Source organism: Rattus rattus, chromosome 7 (assembly GCF_011064425.1).
Source record: "Rattus rattus isolate New Zealand chromosome 7, Rrattus_CSIRO_v1, whole genome shotgun sequence".
Classification (NCBI taxonomy): Eukaryota; Metazoa; Chordata; class Mammalia; order Rodentia; family Muridae; genus Rattus; species Rattus rattus.
Genome location: NC_046160.1, coordinates 127255156 through 127272171, shown reverse-complemented (window position 1 = coordinate 127272171; position 17016 = coordinate 127255156). Strand labels below are relative to the sequence as shown.

The 17016-nt window shown below is 46.9% G+C and overlaps 15 non-coding genes and 2 pseudogenes across 15 annotated transcripts; all 17 read right to left on the bottom strand.

Annotated features, from left to right (window-relative positions):
- Positions 1–825: 825 nt before the first annotated feature.
- On the bottom strand, positions 826–891 carry LOC116906404 (annotated as a pseudogene).
- A 376-nt stretch (positions 892–1267) lies between these two features.
- Positions 1268–1330, bottom strand: LOC116906398 (annotated as a pseudogene).
- A 4259-nt stretch (positions 1331–5589) lies between these two features.
- On the bottom strand, positions 5590–5664 carry LOC116906371. Its single transcript, XR_004388640.1, has one exon. It is a non-coding gene; the product is annotated as a small nucleolar RNA SNORD113/SNORD114 family (small nucleolar RNA).
- Positions 5665–6455: 791 nt separating this feature from the next.
- LOC116906389 lies at positions 6456–6530 on the bottom strand. The gene has a single exon (XR_004388659.1). It is a non-coding gene; the product is annotated as a small nucleolar RNA SNORD113/SNORD114 family (small nucleolar RNA).
- A 635-nt stretch (positions 6531–7165) lies between these two features.
- On the bottom strand, positions 7166–7240 carry LOC116906362. The gene has a single exon (XR_004388633.1). It is a non-coding gene; the product is annotated as a small nucleolar RNA SNORD113/SNORD114 family (small nucleolar RNA).
- A 790-nt stretch (positions 7241–8030) lies between these two features.
- On the bottom strand, positions 8031–8105 carry LOC116906381. Its single transcript, XR_004388651.1, has one exon. It is a non-coding gene; the product is annotated as a small nucleolar RNA SNORD113/SNORD114 family (small nucleolar RNA).
- A 622-nt stretch (positions 8106–8727) lies between these two features.
- LOC116906395 lies at positions 8728–8801 on the bottom strand. Its single transcript, XR_004388663.1, has one exon. It is a non-coding gene; the product is annotated as a small nucleolar RNA SNORD113/SNORD114 family (small nucleolar RNA).
- Positions 8802–9593: 792 nt separating this feature from the next.
- Positions 9594–9668, bottom strand: LOC116906378. Its single transcript, XR_004388648.1, has one exon. It is a non-coding gene; the product is annotated as a small nucleolar RNA SNORD113/SNORD114 family (small nucleolar RNA).
- Positions 9669–10303: 635 nt separating this feature from the next.
- LOC116906361 lies at positions 10304–10378 on the bottom strand. The gene has a single exon (XR_004388632.1). It is a non-coding gene; the product is annotated as a small nucleolar RNA SNORD113/SNORD114 family (small nucleolar RNA).
- Positions 10379–11167: 789 nt separating this feature from the next.
- On the bottom strand, positions 11168–11242 carry LOC116906370. Its single transcript, XR_004388639.1, has one exon. It is a non-coding gene; the product is annotated as a small nucleolar RNA SNORD113/SNORD114 family (small nucleolar RNA).
- A 633-nt stretch (positions 11243–11875) lies between these two features.
- Positions 11876–11950, bottom strand: LOC116906380. The gene has a single exon (XR_004388650.1). It is a non-coding gene; the product is annotated as a small nucleolar RNA SNORD113/SNORD114 family (small nucleolar RNA).
- A 790-nt stretch (positions 11951–12740) lies between these two features.
- On the bottom strand, positions 12741–12815 carry LOC116906369. The gene has a single exon (XR_004388638.1). It is a non-coding gene; the product is annotated as a small nucleolar RNA SNORD113/SNORD114 family (small nucleolar RNA).
- Positions 12816–13449: 634 nt separating this feature from the next.
- LOC116906360 lies at positions 13450–13524 on the bottom strand. The gene has a single exon (XR_004388631.1). It is a non-coding gene; the product is annotated as a small nucleolar RNA SNORD113/SNORD114 family (small nucleolar RNA).
- A 788-nt stretch (positions 13525–14312) lies between these two features.
- On the bottom strand, positions 14313–14387 carry LOC116906368. The gene has a single exon (XR_004388637.1). It is a non-coding gene; the product is annotated as a small nucleolar RNA SNORD113/SNORD114 family (small nucleolar RNA).
- A 634-nt stretch (positions 14388–15021) lies between these two features.
- Positions 15022–15096, bottom strand: LOC116906383. Its single transcript, XR_004388653.1, has one exon. It is a non-coding gene; the product is annotated as a small nucleolar RNA SNORD113/SNORD114 family (small nucleolar RNA).
- Positions 15097–15887: 791 nt separating this feature from the next.
- Positions 15888–15962, bottom strand: LOC116906372. The gene has a single exon (XR_004388641.1). It is a non-coding gene; the product is annotated as a small nucleolar RNA SNORD113/SNORD114 family (small nucleolar RNA).
- Positions 15963–16596: 634 nt separating this feature from the next.
- Positions 16597–16671, bottom strand: LOC116906359. The gene has a single exon (XR_004388630.1). It is a non-coding gene; the product is annotated as a small nucleolar RNA SNORD113/SNORD114 family (small nucleolar RNA).
- Between the last annotated feature and the right edge of the window lie 345 nt (positions 16672–17016).

Sequence of the window (17016 nt, the reverse complement as noted above, 5' to 3'; positions counted from 1 at the left end):
CACAGTGATCATTTTCAATCATGGCTGTTTCTTTCTTTTTCCAATCACTCCTCTTCTATTGTCTGATAATTAGTTCAATAATCAGCTAATAATAATTTGAGCACCTATTATTCCAACAATTCTATAAAACCTCACTCCCAATCTCTGGGGAATTGTTCTGATCTTAATTAATCATCCTCAGAGTTTCATAAATAATTTGACAACTTCCGTTCGTGTTTGTGGCTCTCACTGGTATGGAGCACCCATTCTTAATGCCATGTTGTATTTCGCAGTCACACATTTAGTTCCACTAAGCAAACCGCCAAACCTGAAAAAATAGTTCAAGCCATTACTCACAGTGGTCTGCCCAGCAGCTTCCACGATGTCAGCAGAGCTCCTAGCCATGGAGGGCATTGAGTCAGTGAGGAGCTAAGGAACGCAAAGCACAAATGATAAAGGCAAAATTTACACATTGATATTGACCTCTGATCACAATCTTCACTTACGCTGCCCTAGGTAATCCTTTGTGCACAGAGAGTATCTATTTAATTAGCTCTTAAATAAATATGGCGAGCTTAGCAATGATTCAGACATTCAAATAACTATGCTTTAGGTTGTAACTTTCACCGTTGGCTGAAAAGCGGATATGCATAATCCTATTTGACCTAAAAAGTATTTCTTGTTCATCATGTATTTTTATAATTGGACCATACCTAATCTTATTTATCCTTATTTGTAGATTGATTGATTCTTGCATCATCCAACTTTAAGAAGAGCAGGAAATGCATATTTATGAATGAGAACCAGAGTCACTTTTCCTTCTATTGTGGACACCTGGACTTTATGGTGGACCTCAGAGACTTAGTCACTATTTGTAGCTCAAATGTGCCACGAGTGGCCATCATCAATCCAAGACTAGTCCTATTTGTCTCCACTAATTCCTATATCATGTCCATGAATGAGAGTCATTCTATAAAAACCTACTTTAAACACATATGCATAAAATTTATACTAACTCCATATATGTAATCTGTTACCCTTGACCTAGTGTGAATATGTTCCACCCCTTAGTAACAAAGGGACTAACCTTCTACAAACCATCAAAACTATGAGAAGAAGTTTGGGCAGATCGCACATCATCACAAGCAACTGATGGGGTGGAAGCCATTGAAGATGAATAGATTTCTTGGGAAAGTCCATTCTAAGGAACACAGAGCAAAACAGAGGACAAAACAATGACACCATTGCTACCAATCTTCATGTAGCCACTTATCTTCTCTATTGAATCTTGGTTTTCAGACTCATAGTCATCATGGATGATTCAAATGCCACCGTTTGTCATCATCAACCAAGATTAGCTCTCTGTTTCCTTATTTTTACTTTCCCTATTAATTTCTTAGTTATAAACCCTATGATTAGTAACTCCTACTGACAAAAAACTGAATCTGAGTCTAGTAATTCGTTATCTGTAAATGGGATTTCTATAATATGTCCATCATATAACAATTCACTCTAGTTAACATAGTTGAATTACACATGGACAATGTCATGTAGTCCCCCTATCTATCACTGGTATTCAAATGGTCAACTCTACCTACACTATACACTGTTTAACTACTATATTAAAACACTCAAACCAAGACAAGGAGAATCCTGCAACTCACACTCGCCTTGTTAGCCTCCTCAACAGGGTGCAAATGGAGCTCTTGACCCTTGGAAGATCTTCTAATCACACGGTCCATCTTGAGTACAGAAAAGAGAGAAGAGAAGAGGGAGGGAGGGAAGGGGAGGGAGGAGGAGAGGAGAGAAGAGGATAATGAAATAGTTACAGAGAAGGCAGCAAAGGACAGAGCACTGGAACTCATATTTGTCTCAGGCTCTATCTACACAGATGGATAAACATGTCAGTACGCGAGAGCACCAGCTCTGAGGAAAGTGTACTTAAAAAAACATTTCTTGCTTTCTCTTTGATGATTATCTGTCATCTGAATCATTCATGCAAGCCACCATAATTTAAAAATATTTATACTATTGTCTTCTAAAATGAGTATCTTTAAACTTCCAGCAAAGCAAGAAAATAGCATCTGGTATTGACATTAGTTTCTCTATACACAAAAGGGCTTGGATGCCACTTGCTCCTCTTTGGATTGCATATTCTCAGCTACTAAGGGGAGTGTGTTTGTTTGTTTGTTTTGCCTTGATACTCGTGTTCATAAGTGAATGGAATTTCAATCGTTTATCTTCATGATTTTCTATATGTGTTCACTATTCAAGAAATTAAGAGCAGATCTGCTACAGGATGGACCCAGGGACGGGCACACGTAGACCATCCTGGATTCATATCCTTGCATTCACCATCAGCCCACTCTGGCTCTACACACTTTTATGTTGGGTCTTGATTGAATCATTAATTCACAAATAAAAATGGAAAGAATATTTCTTCCCCCAAGCACTGACACAGACTGAAAGCCACTCCTCTCTACTGAACCACTTTACCTCCTTCAGTGAGGAGTCCATGTTTATCAAACATGGTCAACTCAATGTCCTATTTCACATTAAGTTTGTAGGTGTCACTGGTTATATTTCCACTGATATACTGTAATTAAAACTTATTTTCATCGAATATATTCATTTGTGTTTATAAGCATGAATGCCAAGGGCATGTGCATGGAGGAAAGGGTATAATGTCTAGGAATCAGTTCTCTCTTTCTACCTCACCAGCTCTGTATTAGATACTTTTCAATAATGAAGTAACCAACTTTCAACAGACCACATAAAAAAGCAGGGATAGTAACTAGTACTCACACTGCCCCAAGCTCAATGCAGAGATGCAAACGTTCCACTGGTGACCATGAAGAATGCAGAAATTGCCCCTGGTGCACACATTCTGAGGAGTACAGACCAGAACACAAAGGAAAGGAAATATGTCATTCTCCTTCAAGGACCTTTGCTTCTCTGTCTATTGGATTGGACTTCTGTGCTTCAGGCAATTATTCGTCATCTTTCTCACACCTTGGTAACTATCATCACTGGTCCAGATATGACTTGACCGTTCCTCATTCCCATAGATACCGTTTACTGCCTAAGCCAATAATTCACTAGGAAAACTCGTGATATACAAATATTCAACAGGAGCAAAGCTCTCTGATATATTCAGATTGGTGCTCACAACGATATGTAAACACATATACAAGCCCATCTTCACCCCTGACAAGGTCAGGGTGGGCTTAGAAGATTCTACTTCATGCTATATAAAAATACAATGATGCTAACCAAAATATGGGCAAAATGTATGGCTTTTACCAATGCTTACCTTGATGCGGTCATTAAACACAGGGAATTCTGAAACCAGCTCCAGACCCTGTGTGGCGAGCAACAGACAAAACACAAACAAGAAGTTGAAAAATGACTTTTAAAAGCAGATAAAAGAGCAACGGTTTTCAATTTTGACTTACAGAGTGATATATCTAATTCTTCACTAAATAATGAGGAATTCTTTACTATCCAGAACATAAACATCAGCTATAAGATGTAATGTTTGCATTATCATTAGTAAAAGAAGAAATGGTAAGGAAATGTTCCATATGGATCTGACTCAGGACAGGGTGGTAAGAACTCACGTCACCATATTTTCCTTACCCCTTTCCCCAGGGGCGGAAGCGCTGACTCATATGAAGTTGCTACTTTACTGATTGATGAGCACTAACTATTTGCAGAATGTGTGCTGTGAAAGAATCATGAATGACACATGGCCCTGAATACATGTTGCACTTTCTCAACGTTATCATGGACAGTCTAAGTCGGGTACGGGAACATTTGAGTGTGGCTTAACATTTAGAAGAACTTAGTGGTTATTAATACAAAATATGATATGCATAGGTAGTGATATGCTAAACATGATTATTATCATAAATAACATAAATTTACCGGGAAAAAAAACTAACCTAAAATGGAAATGATACATTTAATATGAAATAGAAAAAAAAATGAAAAACTACGTGAAAGCATTTGGTTTTCCATTCTGAAGTTAAAACTAATGCTATATTATTAATCTTACACAAGCCACATATGAAGAACTCTGCCATATTACCACGTGGTTTTACCATGCTCTGCACAAAATGACACTAAAGTGAATACTAGTTGTACTGGTGTTGAAGGGACATCAGAGGAGGTATCTATAACATAAAATGTCTGCAAACATAAACCAATCAGCTTTATGGGAAAACGAGAAGCACAAAAAAAAGGAAAGACATGATGAGAAGTCCTATTATCAGACCAAAAATTCCGTCGACTCACAAGACTCACAAGCAGACTTTCATGCCATGGAACTGGGTGTACTGAGCCTTTAGAATGAACTTAGTGTAAATGTTACATTGAATCTGATCAGTGGCAATCCATGTACCGAATTGCACTTCACTGATTTGGTTTCACAATTGATGAATATGTGAATTTTACAACAAATATGTAAATTTTACAACAAACATGTAAATTCTTACAACGACTGACAATTAAAAGTTAAGACCTTGAACCAGGCTCCACACAAGACAGAGATGCAAATTTGGGACAGGCAGGGAGGACATGGTGGTTCTGCATCAACCAGGTCAGCCTTTCTGAGGAATACAGGGCAATGAAGAGAGAGAAACTGCTGAGACTGTGGGTCACCACTCCATGCTCTCCACAGTTAGAGAACTTAGCCTCACAGACTTCGCCTAGGCTGCACCTGTACCTTTTCTTCCCAGAAAAGAATAATTTCTTGTTATTTGAAGGGAAAAAGAGGTGGGCCCAGTCTATGCCACAGCATCATGCATGGGGTCAAATGTCAGCACAACCATCTCTCAATATGTTCCTTGCAATTTCCAAGCTGTGAGTCAGTCCCCCATGCAAGTTCGCGGTTCTACCTACTTTAACCCAACTTCGTCTGTCTGCCAGCCGTGTTTCCTTGTTAAGGAAAACTGATCAGTTTCAGGAGTGTAGAGAGCAAGAGGGATCCTGCTTTGCCTATTCATACTATAGAGGCTAGGATGGGAAGGCTGGGTTCCTCTCTCCCAGGATTGGCTTATTACTTGGCAAGTGTGGCATCGCACTGCTTGGTCCTCAAAGTAGCAGTAATTTAACTCTTACTATCTATACTCTGCTGAACCCCCATGTTGTGATTAGACCCTCCATACCTATCAGCAGGTGTCCACAGGAGGATGAGAGCTGGAGCTGTCAAGTCACCATGGGCTCGGAACTGTTGCAATGGCATCCCAGGATCTGTCCATCACTGCAATCTTGGCCATCACAGTGTTATCTACTTGGAGGGGAGAAGGCAGAAAAAGGAAAAGGATTATTGAGTCCTGCTCCCTAAGATAGCCCAGAATTCTTCCGTTTCAAGAGTGCTGTCTCCCTGACTTTCTCTCTAAGGGAATGGGTGTGGCCTTCCCTCACATTCAGGAAGATCATCAAGCCCAGTCTGACCCAGCTCTAGGGTAGACCTCAAGTTTCGCCATCCTTGATGCTGAGTAACATGATCAAAGAGCACCCAAGCCCTCATCGCACCACAGGTCCTCAAGGGACAGGCATCAGTCTATGGGCCTCCATCCACAGATTAGCTCTTAGAAAGTCATCGGGATTTACCTCAGATGTCTGGTTACTTGGCGTTCATGGAACATCACTCAAACGCCACCAGATCTCATCATTGGTACTGGATGGGACCCATGCTCTCCCTAGCCTACTGTATGGCTTCACTTCTTAGTGGGTGCTGACGGCAGAGCTCTCACCATGGGGCACCAGAATACTCTGGGTGATGCTCCCCAAAGTGCAGCCATTAAAAGAAGCCAGAAATCACTGCTACCTATTGCGCTAATGCTCTAACATTCCCATGCTACTGCACTAAGGCAGAAACACTCTCCCGCCAGTACACGTACTTATAAACTCGGGACCGAGGAAGATTATGATGTCCTCTCTGTCAGCAGAGCTCGGGGTTGTCACAACAAGGAAGCAAGGTTGATTCCAGATCTCAGCATGCTGGTACCATCTGTTGGGTCAGCTTTTCTAAAGGGTACAGGGCAGAGAAGGGACAGACACGGTTGAGCCTCTGTGGGTACTACTCCATGACCTCTCCAGTTAGAAAACACAGGCTTTGTCTAGGCTGCACCTATATTTCTGTTAGCAGGAGAAACCAATTTATTGCCATTGGCCAAGAAAAATGGCTGGGCTCAATCTACATTGTGGCATCCTGCATGGGGCCAGCACCTCATTGCCCCATCAATCAATGCACCCACAGGAGTCTCCAAGCTGTGCAGTTGCCCAACAAGGCACAGGTTATGGTCACACTTGTCTCGCCCTGACTTTACCTATTGGCCCACCATGTATTCATGGCTCATGGCAATTAGTTGGCCTCTGAAGACAAGGTGACAAGAGAGCTGGATCCTGCTCTCGTGACTCAAAGTAAAGAAGCTAGTTCTCAAGGAAGGACCAAGTCATGTTGCTCTGTGTCTGACCTCAGATATCTGTTCACAAGGCTGTCATCGAGAAACACTCAGACGCCACCAGATCTCATCATTGTTCCTCAGTTGGGCTCCTTCCTCTTGAGCCTTCGGGAATGGCTCACCCCTGGGCTACCGTGGCATACTCGGGAGATCAAACTGTAGCAGACTTCCCTGTGCAGGGCTCTGGCATCACACTGCCTCAAGCTAGTACTAAGTTAACTCTTGCTTTACATAGTTTGCTTAACCACCCATGTTAGGATGACATTCTCCATACCTATCAGCAAGTGCCCACAGGAGGGTGAGAGCTGAAGCTGTCCAGTCCCCATGGGCTCTGGACGGTTGCCATGGCATCCCAGGATCTGTCCATCACTGCAACCTTGGCCATCACAGTGTCTTCTTCTTGGAGGGGAGAAGGCAGAAAAAGGAAAAGGATTGTTGAGTCCTACTCCCTAAGACAGCCCAGAATTCCTCCATGTCAAGGGTGTTGTCTCCCTGACTTTCTCTCTAAGGGAGTGGGTGTGGCCTTCTCTCACGTTTAGGGAGATCATCAAGCCCAGTCTGACCCAGCTCCAGGGCAGACCTCAGACTGCCCCATCCTTGATGCTGAGTAACATGAACAAAGAGCACCCAAGCCCTCATCGCACCACAGGTCCTCAAGGGACAGGCATCTGACTATGGGCCTCCATCCACAGATTAGCTCTTAGCAAGGCATCGGGATTGACCTCAGATGTCTGGCTACTTGGCGGTCATCGAATATCACTCAAACGCCACCAGATCTCATCATTGGTCCTGGATGGAGCCCCTGCTCTCCCTAGCCTACTGTGTGGCTTCACTTCTTAGTGGGTGCTGAGGGCAGAGCTCTGATATCAGGGTCCACAATATTCTGGGTGCTGGTGCCTAAAAGGCATCCATTAAAAGAACCCAGAAATCACTACTAACTATTGTGCTAATGCTCTAGCACTCTCATGCTACCACAGGAATTCAGGAACATTTTCCTGCCACTACACATACCTAAAAGCTGGTGGCTAAGGAAGATGGCCTTGATGTCGCCTCTATGTCAGCAAGACTCAGGGCTGTCATAGTCACGATTTAGGTGGGTTCTGGATTTGAGCACACTTGTACCACGCGTCCAGTCCATTTTTCTGAAGAATAAAGGGCAGAAAAGAAGAGATACCTTTGATGTTCTGTGGGTACCATTCTGTGCCCTCCATTGTTATGGAGCCCAGGCTCTTAAAGTTTGCCTAAGCAATAATTGTGTTTTCTCTTCCCAGGGGACACTAATTTATTTCTATTTCCCAGGAAAAAGAACAGGCTGGCCTCAGTATACTATGCCATACCTCATGGGCCCTGCACTTCATTGCTAGCATCACTCAACACACCCCATGGAGTATGAATGATGTGCTGCTCTGTCAGTAAGCACTGGCCATGGTACCAAGCCCTCTACCCCAACATTGCGTATCTGCCAGCCATGTTTCCTTGTCTAATGGAAACAGGTTAAAATCAGGGCAAAGTGCCAAAGTGTGTTACTTTTCTTAGGCCATAAGCTAGCCTAAAGGGCAGCCCAGCTGAAGTTGCTTTGTGCCTGACCTCAGATATCTGTTCACAAGTCTGTCATCGAGAAACACTCAGACGCCACCAGATCTCATCATTGGTCCTGGGTTGGGCTCCTTCCTCTTGAGCCTTCGGGAATGGCTCACTCCTGGGCTACTGTGGCACACTCGGGAGACCACACTGTAGCAGACTTCCCTGTGCAGGGCTCTGGCATCACACTGCCTCAAACTAGTACTAAGTTAACTCTTGCTTTACATAGTTAGCTTAACCACCCATGTTAGGATGACATTCTCCATACCTATCAGCAGGTGCCCAGTGGAGGATGAGAGCTGGAGCTGTCAAGTCCCCATGGGCTCTGGACAGTTGCCGTGGTATTCCAGGATCTGTACATCACTGCAACCTTGGCCATCACAGTGTCTTCTTCTTGGAGGGGAGAAGGCAGAAAAAGGAAAAGGATTATTGAGTCCTACTCCCTGAGATAGCTCAGAATTCCTCCATTTCAAGGGTGCTGTCTCCCTGACTTTCTCTCTAAGGCAGTGGGTATGGCTTCCCTCACATTCAGGTAGATCATCAAGCCAATGTCTGATCCAGCTCTAGGGCAGACCATCCTTGATGCTGACACATGATCAAAGGGCATCCAAGCACTCCCTCAAACCACAGGTCCTCAAGGGACAGGCATCTGCCTATGGGCCTCCATCCACAGATTAGCTCTTAGGAAGTCATTGGGAATGACCTCAGATGTCTGGATACTTGGCGTCATGGAATAACACTCAAATGCCACCAGATCTCATCATCGGTCCTGGATGGGACCCATGCTCTCCCTAGCCTACTGTGTGGCTTCACTTCTTAGTGGGTGCTGAGGGCAGAGCTCAGACCACAGGGTACCAGAATACTCTGGGTGATGCTCCCCAATGAGCAGCCATTAAAAGAAGCCAGAAATCACTGCTACCTATTGCGCTAATGCTCTAACATTCCCATGCTACTGCACTAAGGCAGAAACACTCTCCCGCCAGTACACGTACTTATAAACTCGGGACCGAGGAAGATTATGATGTCCTCTCTGTCAGCAGAGCTCGGGGTTGTCACAGCAAGGAAGCAAGGTTGATTCCAGGTGTCAGCATGCTGGTACCATCTGTTGGGTCAGCTTTCCTAAAGGGTACAGGGCAGAGAAGGGACAGACACGGTTGAGCCTCTGTGGGTACTACTCCATGATCTCTCTAATTAGACAACACAGGCTTTGTCTAGGCTGCAGCTATTTTTTCTGTTAGCAGGAGAAACCAATTTATTGCCATTGGCCAAGAAAAATGGCTGGCCTCAGTGCACATTGTGGCATCCTGCATGGGGCCAGCACCTCGTTGCCCCATCAATTAATGCACCCACAGGAATCTCCAAGCTGTGCAGTTGCCCAACAAGGCACGGGTTATGGTCACACTTGGTTTGCCCTGACGTTACCTATTGGCCCACCGTGTATTCATGGCTCATGGCAATTAGTTGGCCTCTGAAGCCAAGGTGACAAGAGAGCTGGATCCTGCTCTCCTGACTCAAAGTAATGAAGCTGGTTCTCAAGGAAGGACCAAGTCATGGTGCTCTGTGCCTGACCTCAGATATCTGTTCACAAGGCTGTCATCGAGAAACACTCAGACGCCACCAGATCTCATCATTGGTCCTGGGTTGGGCTCCTTCCTCTTGAGCCTTCGGGAATGGCTCATTCCTTCGCTACTGCGGCATACTCGGGAGACCACACTGTAGCAGACTTCCCTGTGCAGGGCTCTGGCAACAATCTGCCTCAAGCTAGTACTAAGTTAACTCTTCCTTTAGATAGTTAGCTTAACCACCCATGTTATGATGACATTCTCCATACCTATCAGCAGGTGCCCACAGGAGGATGAGAGCTGGAGCTGTCAAGTCCCCATGGGCTCGGGACAGTTGCCATGGCATCCCAGGATCTGTCCATCACTGCAACCTTGGCCATCACAGTGTCTTCTTCTTGGAGGGGAGAAGGCAGAAAAAGGAAAAGGATTATTGAGTCCTACTCCCTAAGAGAGCCCAGAATTCCTCCATTTCAAGGGTGCTGTCTCCCTGACTTTCTCTCTAAGGGAGTGGGTGTGCCCTTCCCTCACATTCAGGGAGATCATTAAGCCCAGTGTGACCCACCTACAGGGCAGACCTGAAGCTGCCCCATCCTTGATGCTGAGTAACATGATCAAAGAGCACCCAAGCCCTCATCGCACCACAGGTCCTCAAGGGACAGGCACCTGCCTATGGGCCTCCATCCAGAGGTTAGCTCATAGCAAGGCATCGGGATTGACCTCAGATGTCTGGCTACTTGGCGGTCATCGAATATCACTCAAACGCCACCAGATCTCATCATTGGTCCTGGATGGGGCCCCTGCTCTCCCTAGCCTACTGTGTGGCTTCACTTCTTAGTGGGTGCTGAGGGCAGAGCTCTGATATCAGGGTCCACAATATTCTGCGTGCTGGTGCCTAAAAAGCATCCATTAAAAGAACCCAGAAATCACTACTAAGTATTGTGCTAATGCTCTAGCACTCTCATGCTACCACAGGAATTCAGGAACATTTTCCTGCCACTACACATACCTATAAGCTGGTGGCTAAGGAAGATGGCCTTGATGTCGCCTCTATGTCAGCAAGACTCAGGGCTGTCATAGTCACGATTTAGGTGGGTTCTGGATTTGAGCACACTTGTACCACGCGTCCAGTCCATTTTTCTGAAGAATAAAGGGCAGAAAAGAAGAGATACCTTTGATGTTCTGTGGGTACCATTCTGTGCCCTCCATTTTTATGGAGCCCAGGCTCTTAAAGTTTGCCTAGGCAATAATTGTGTTTTCTCTCCCCAGGGGACACTAATGTATTTCTATTTCCCAGAAAAAGAACAGGCTGGCCTCAGTCTACTATGCCATACCTCATGGTGCCTGCACTTCATTGTCAGCATCACTCAACACACCCCCTGGAGTTTGAATAATGTGCTGCTCTGTCAGTAAGCACTGGCCATGGTACCAAGCCGTCTACCCCAACATTGCCTATCTGCCAGCCATGTTTCCTTGTCTAATGGAAACAGGTTAAAGTCAGGGCAAAGTGCTAAAGTGTGTTACTTTTCTTAGGCCATAAGCTAGCCTAAAAGGCAGCCCAGCTGCAGTTGCTTTATGTCTGACCTCAGATATCTGTTCACAAGGCTGTCATCGAGAAACACTCAGACGCCACCAGATCTCATCATTGGTCCTGGGTTGGGCTCCTTCCTCTTGAGCCTTCGGGAATGGCTCACTCCCAGGCTACTGTGGCATACTCGGGAGACCACACTGTAGCAGACTTCCCTGTGCTGGGCTCTGGCATCACACTGCCTCAAGCTAGTACTAAGTTAACTCTTGCTTTACATAGTTACCTTAACCACCCATGTTAGGATGACATTCTCCATACCTATCAGCAGGTGCCCACAGGAGGATGAGAGCTGGAGCTGTCAAGTCCCCATGGGCTCAGGACGGTTGCCATGGCATCCCAGGATCTGTCCATCACTGCAACCTTGGCCATCACAGTGTCTTCTTCTTGGAGGGGAGAAGGCAGAAAAACGAAAAGGATTATTGAGTCCTGCTACTAAGAGAGCCCAGAATTCCTCCATTTCAAGGGTGCTGTCTCCCTGACTTTTGCTCTAAGGGAGTGGGTATGGCTTCCCTCACATTCAGGCACATCATCAAGCCAAGTGTGATACAGCTCCAGGGCAGACCTCAAGCTGCCCCATCCTTGATGCTGAGTAACATGATCAAAGAGCACCCAAGCCCTCATCGCACCACAGGTCCTCAAGGGACAGGCATCTGCCTATGGGCCTCCATCCACAGATTAGCTCTTAGCAAGGCATCGAGATTGACCTCAGATGTCTGGTTACTTGGCGTTCATGGAACATCACTCAAACGCCACCAGATCTCATCATTGGTACTGGATGGAGCCCCTGCTCTCCCTAGCCTACTGTATGTCTTCTCTTCTTAGTGGGTGCTGAGGGCAGAGCTCAGACCACAGGGCCCCAGAATACTCTGGGTGATGCTCCCCAACGAGCAGCCATTAAATGAAGCCAGAAATCACTGCCACCTATTGCGCTAATGCTCTAACATTCCCATGCTACTCCACTAAGGCAGAAACACTCTCCCGCCAGTACACGTACTTATAGACTGGGGACCGAGGAAGATTAAGATGTCCTCTCTGTCAGCAGAGCTCGGGGTTGTCACAGCAAGGAAGCAAGGTTGATTCCAGATCTCAGCATGCTGGTACCATCTGTTGGGTCAGCTTTTCTAAAGGGTACAGGGCAGAGAAGGGACAGACACGGTTGAGCCTCTGTGGGTACTACTCCATGACCTCTCCAGTTAGACAACACAGGCTTTGTCTAGGCTACACCTATATTTCTGTTAGCAGGAGAAACCAATTTATTGTCATTGGCCAAGTAAATGGCTGGGCTCAATCTACCTTGTGGCATCCTGCATGGGGCCAGCACCTCATTGCCCCATCAATCAATGCACCCACAGGAGTCTCCAAGCTGTGCAGTTGCCCAACAAGGCACAGGTTGTGGTCACACATCGCTCGCCCTGACTTTACCTTTTGGCCCACCATGTATTCATGGCGCATGGCAATTAGTTGGCCTCTGAAGCCAAGGTGACAAGAGAGCTTGATCCTGCTCTCGTGAGTCAAAGTAAAGAAGCTGGTTCTCAAGGAAGGACCAAGTCATGGTGCTCTGTGTCTGACCTCAGATATCTGTTCACAAGGCTGTCATCGAGAAACACTCAGACGCCACCAGATCTCATCATTGGTCCTGGGTTGGGCTCCTTCCTCTTGAGCCTTCGGGAATGGCTCACCCCTGGGCTACTGCGGCATACTCGGGAGACCACACTGTAGCAGACTTCCCTGTGCTGGGCTCTGGCATCACACTGCCTCAAGCTAGTACTAAGTTAACTCTTGCTTTACATAGTTTGCTTAACCACCCATGTTAGGATGACATTCTCCATACCTTCCAGCAGGTGCCCACAGGAGGATGAAAGCTGGAGCTGTCAAGTCCCCATGGGCTCAGGACGGTTGCCATGGCATCACAGGAACTGTCTATCACTGCAACCTTGGCCATCACAGTGTCTTCTTCTTGGAGGGGAGAAGGCAGAAAAAGGAAAAGGATTATTGAGTCCTGCTCCCTAAGAGAGCCCAGAATTCCTCCATTTCAAGGGTGCTGTCTCCCGACTTTCTCTCTAAGGGAGTGGGGGTGGCCTTCCCTCACATTCAGGGAGATCATCAAGCCCAGTCTGACCCACCTACAGGGCAGACCTCAAGCTGCCCCATCCTTGATGCTGAGTAACATGATCAAAGAGCACCCAAGCCCTCATCGCACCACAGGTCCTCAAGGGACAGGCATCTGCCTATGGGCCTCCATCCAGAGGTTAGCTCATAGCAAGGCATCGGGATTGACCTCAGATGTCTGGCTACTTGGCGGTCATCGAATATCACTCAAACGCCACCAGATCTCATCATTGGTCCTGGATGGGGCCCCTGCTCTCCCTAGCCTACTGTGTGGCTTCACTTCTTAGTGGGTGCTGAGGGCAGAGCTCTGATATCAGGGTCCACAATATTCTGCGTGCTGGTGCCTAAAAAGCATCCATTAAAAGAACCCAGAAATCACTACTAAGTTTTGTGCTAATGCTCTAGCACTCTCATGCTACCACAGGAATTCAGGAACATTTTCCTGCCACTACACATACCTATAAGCTGGTGGCTAAGGAAGATGGCCTTGATGTCGCCTCTATGTCAGCAAGACTCAGGGCTGTCATAGTCACGATTTAGGTGGGTTCTGGATTTGAGCACATTTGTACCACGCGTCCAGTCCATTTTTCTGAAGAATAAAGGGCAGAAAAGAAGAGATACCTTTGATGATCTGTGGGTACCATTCTGTGCCCTCCATTTTTATGGAGCCCAGGCTCTTAAAGTTTGCCTAGGCAATAATTGTGTTTTCTCTTCCCAGGGGACACTAATGTATTTCTCTTTCCAGAAAAAGAACAGGCTGGCCTCAGTTTACTCTGCCATACCTCATGGGGCCTGCACTTCATTGCCAGCATCACTCAACACACCCCCTGGAGTTTGAATGATGTGCTGCTCTGTCAGTAAGCACTGGCCATGGTACCAAGCCGTCTACCCCAACATTGCCTATCTGCCAGCCATGTTTCCTTGTCTAATGGAAACACGTTAAAGTCAGGGCAAAGTGCTAAAGTGTGTTACTTTTCTTAGGCCATAAGCTAGGCTAAAAGGCAGCCCAGCTGTAGTTGCTTTGTGTCTGACCTCAGATATCTGTTCACAAGGCTGTCATCGAGAAACACTCAGACGCCACCAGATCTCATCATTGGTCCTGGGTTGGGCTCCTTCCTCTTGAGGCTTCGGGAATGGCTCACTCCTAGGCTACTGTGGCATACTCAGGAGACCACATTGTAGCAGACTTCCCTGTGCAGGGCTCTGGCATCACACTGCCTCAAGCTAGTACTAAGTTAACTCTTGCTTTACATCGTTAGCTTAACCACCCATGTTAGGATGACATTCTCCATACCTATCAGCAGGTGCCCACAGGAGGATGAGAGCTGGAGCTGTTTAGTCCCCACGGGCTCAGGACGGTTGCCATGGCATCCCAGGATCTGTCCATCACTGCAACCTTGGCCATCACAGTGTCTTCTTCTTGGAGGGGAGAAGGCAGAAAAAGGAAAAGGATTATTGAGTCCTGCTACCTAAGAGAGCCCAGAATTCCTCCATTTCAAGGGTGCTGTCTCCCTGACTTTCTCTCTAAGGGAGTGGGTATGGCTTCCCTCACATTCAGGTACATCATCAAGCCAAGTATGATCCAGCTCCAGGGCAGACCTCAAGCTGCCCCATCCTTGATGCTGAGTAACATGATCAAAGAGCACCCAAGCCCTCATCGCACCACAGGTCCTCAAGGGACAGGCATCTGCCTATGGGCCTCCATCCACAGATTAGCTCTTAGCAAGTCATTGAGATTGACCTCAGATGTCTGGCTACTTGGCGGTCATCGAATATCACTCAAACGCCACCAGATCTCATCATCGGTACTGGATGGAGCCCCTGCTCTCCCTAGCCACCTGTATGTCTTCTCTTCTTAGTGGGTGCTGAGGGCAGAGCTCAGACCACAGGGCCCCAGAATACTCTGGGTGATGCTCCCCAACGAGCAGCCATTAAAAGAAGCCAGAAATCACTGCTACCTATTGCGCTAATGCTCTAACATTCCCATGCTACTGCACTAAGGCAGAAGCACTCTCCCGCCAGTACACGTACTTATAGACTGGGGACCGAGGAAGATTAAGATGTCCTCTCTGTCAGCAGAGCTCGGGGTTGTCACAGCAAGGAAGCAAGGTTGATTCCAGGTGTCAGCATGGTGGTACCATCTGTTGGGTCAGCTTTTCTAAAGGGTACAGGGCAGAGAAGGGACAGACACGGTTGAGCCTCTGTGGGTACTACTCCATGACCTCTCCAGTTAGACAACACAGGCTTTGTCTAGGCTGCACCTATATTTCTGTTAGCAGGAGAAACCAATTTCTTGCCATTGGCCAAGAAAAATGGCTGGGCTCAATCTACATTGTGGCATCCTGCATGGGGCCAGCACCTCATTGCCCCATCAATCAATGCACCCACAGGAGTCTCCAAGCTGTGCAGTTGCCCAACAAGGCACAGGTTATGGTCACACTTGGCTCGCCCTGACTTTACCTATTGGCCCACCATGTATTCATGGCTCATGGCAATTAGTTGGCCTCTGAAGACAAGGTGACAAGAGAGCTGGATCCTGCTCTCGTGACTCAAAGTAAGGAAGCTAGTTCTCAAGGAAGGACCAAGTCATGTTGCTCTGTGTCTGACCTCAGATATCTGTTCACAAGGCTGTCATCGAGAAACACTCAGATGCCACCAGATCTCATCATTGGTCCTGGGTTGGGCTCCTTCCTCTTGAGCCTTCGGGAATGGCTCACTCCTGGGCTACTGCGGCATACTCGGGAGATCACACTGTAGCAGATTCCCTGTGCAGGGCTCTGGCATCACACTGCCTCAAGCTAGTACTAAGTTAATTCTTCCTTTACATAGTTAGCTTAACCAACCATGTTATGATGACATTCTCCATACCTTTCAGCAGGTGCCCACAGGAGGATGAGAGCTGGAGCTGTCCAGTCCCCAAGGGCTCTGGACGGTTGCCATGGCATCCCAGGATCTGTCCATCATTGCAACCTTGGCCATCACAGTGTCATCTTCTTGGAGGGGAGAAGGCAGAAAAAGGAAAAGGATTGTTGAGGCCTACTCCCTAAGACAGCCCAGAATTCCTCCATGTCAAGGGTGCTGTCTCCCTGACTTTCTCTCTAAGGGAGTGGGTGTGGCCTTCCCTAACATTCAGGTAGATCATCAAGCCCAGACTCATCCAGGTCTAGGGCAGACCTCAAGCTGCCCCGTCCTTGATTCTGAGTAACATGATCAAAGAGCACCCAAGCCCTCATCGCACCACAGGTCCTCAAGGGACAGGCATCTGCCTATGGGCCTCCATCTACAGATTAGCTCTTAGCAAGGCATCGGGATTGACCTCAGATGTCTGGCTACTTGGCGGTCATCGAATATCACTCAAACGCCACCAGATCTCATCATTGGTCCTGGATGGGGCCCCTGCTCTCCCTAGCCTACTGTGTGGCTTCACTTCTTAGTGGGTGCTGAGGGCAGAGCTCTGATATCAGGGTCCACAATATTCTGCGTGCTGGTGCCTAAAAAGCATCCATTAAAAGAACCCAGAAATCACTACTAAGTATTGTGCTAATGCTCTAGCACTCTCATGCTACCACAGGAATTCAGGAACATTTTCTGCCACTACACATACCTATAAGCTGGTGGCTAAGGAAGATGGCCTTGATGTCGCCTCTATGTCAGCAAGTCTCAGGGCTGTCATAGCGACGATTTAGTTGGGTTCTGGATTTGAGCACACTTGTACCACGCGTCGAGTCCA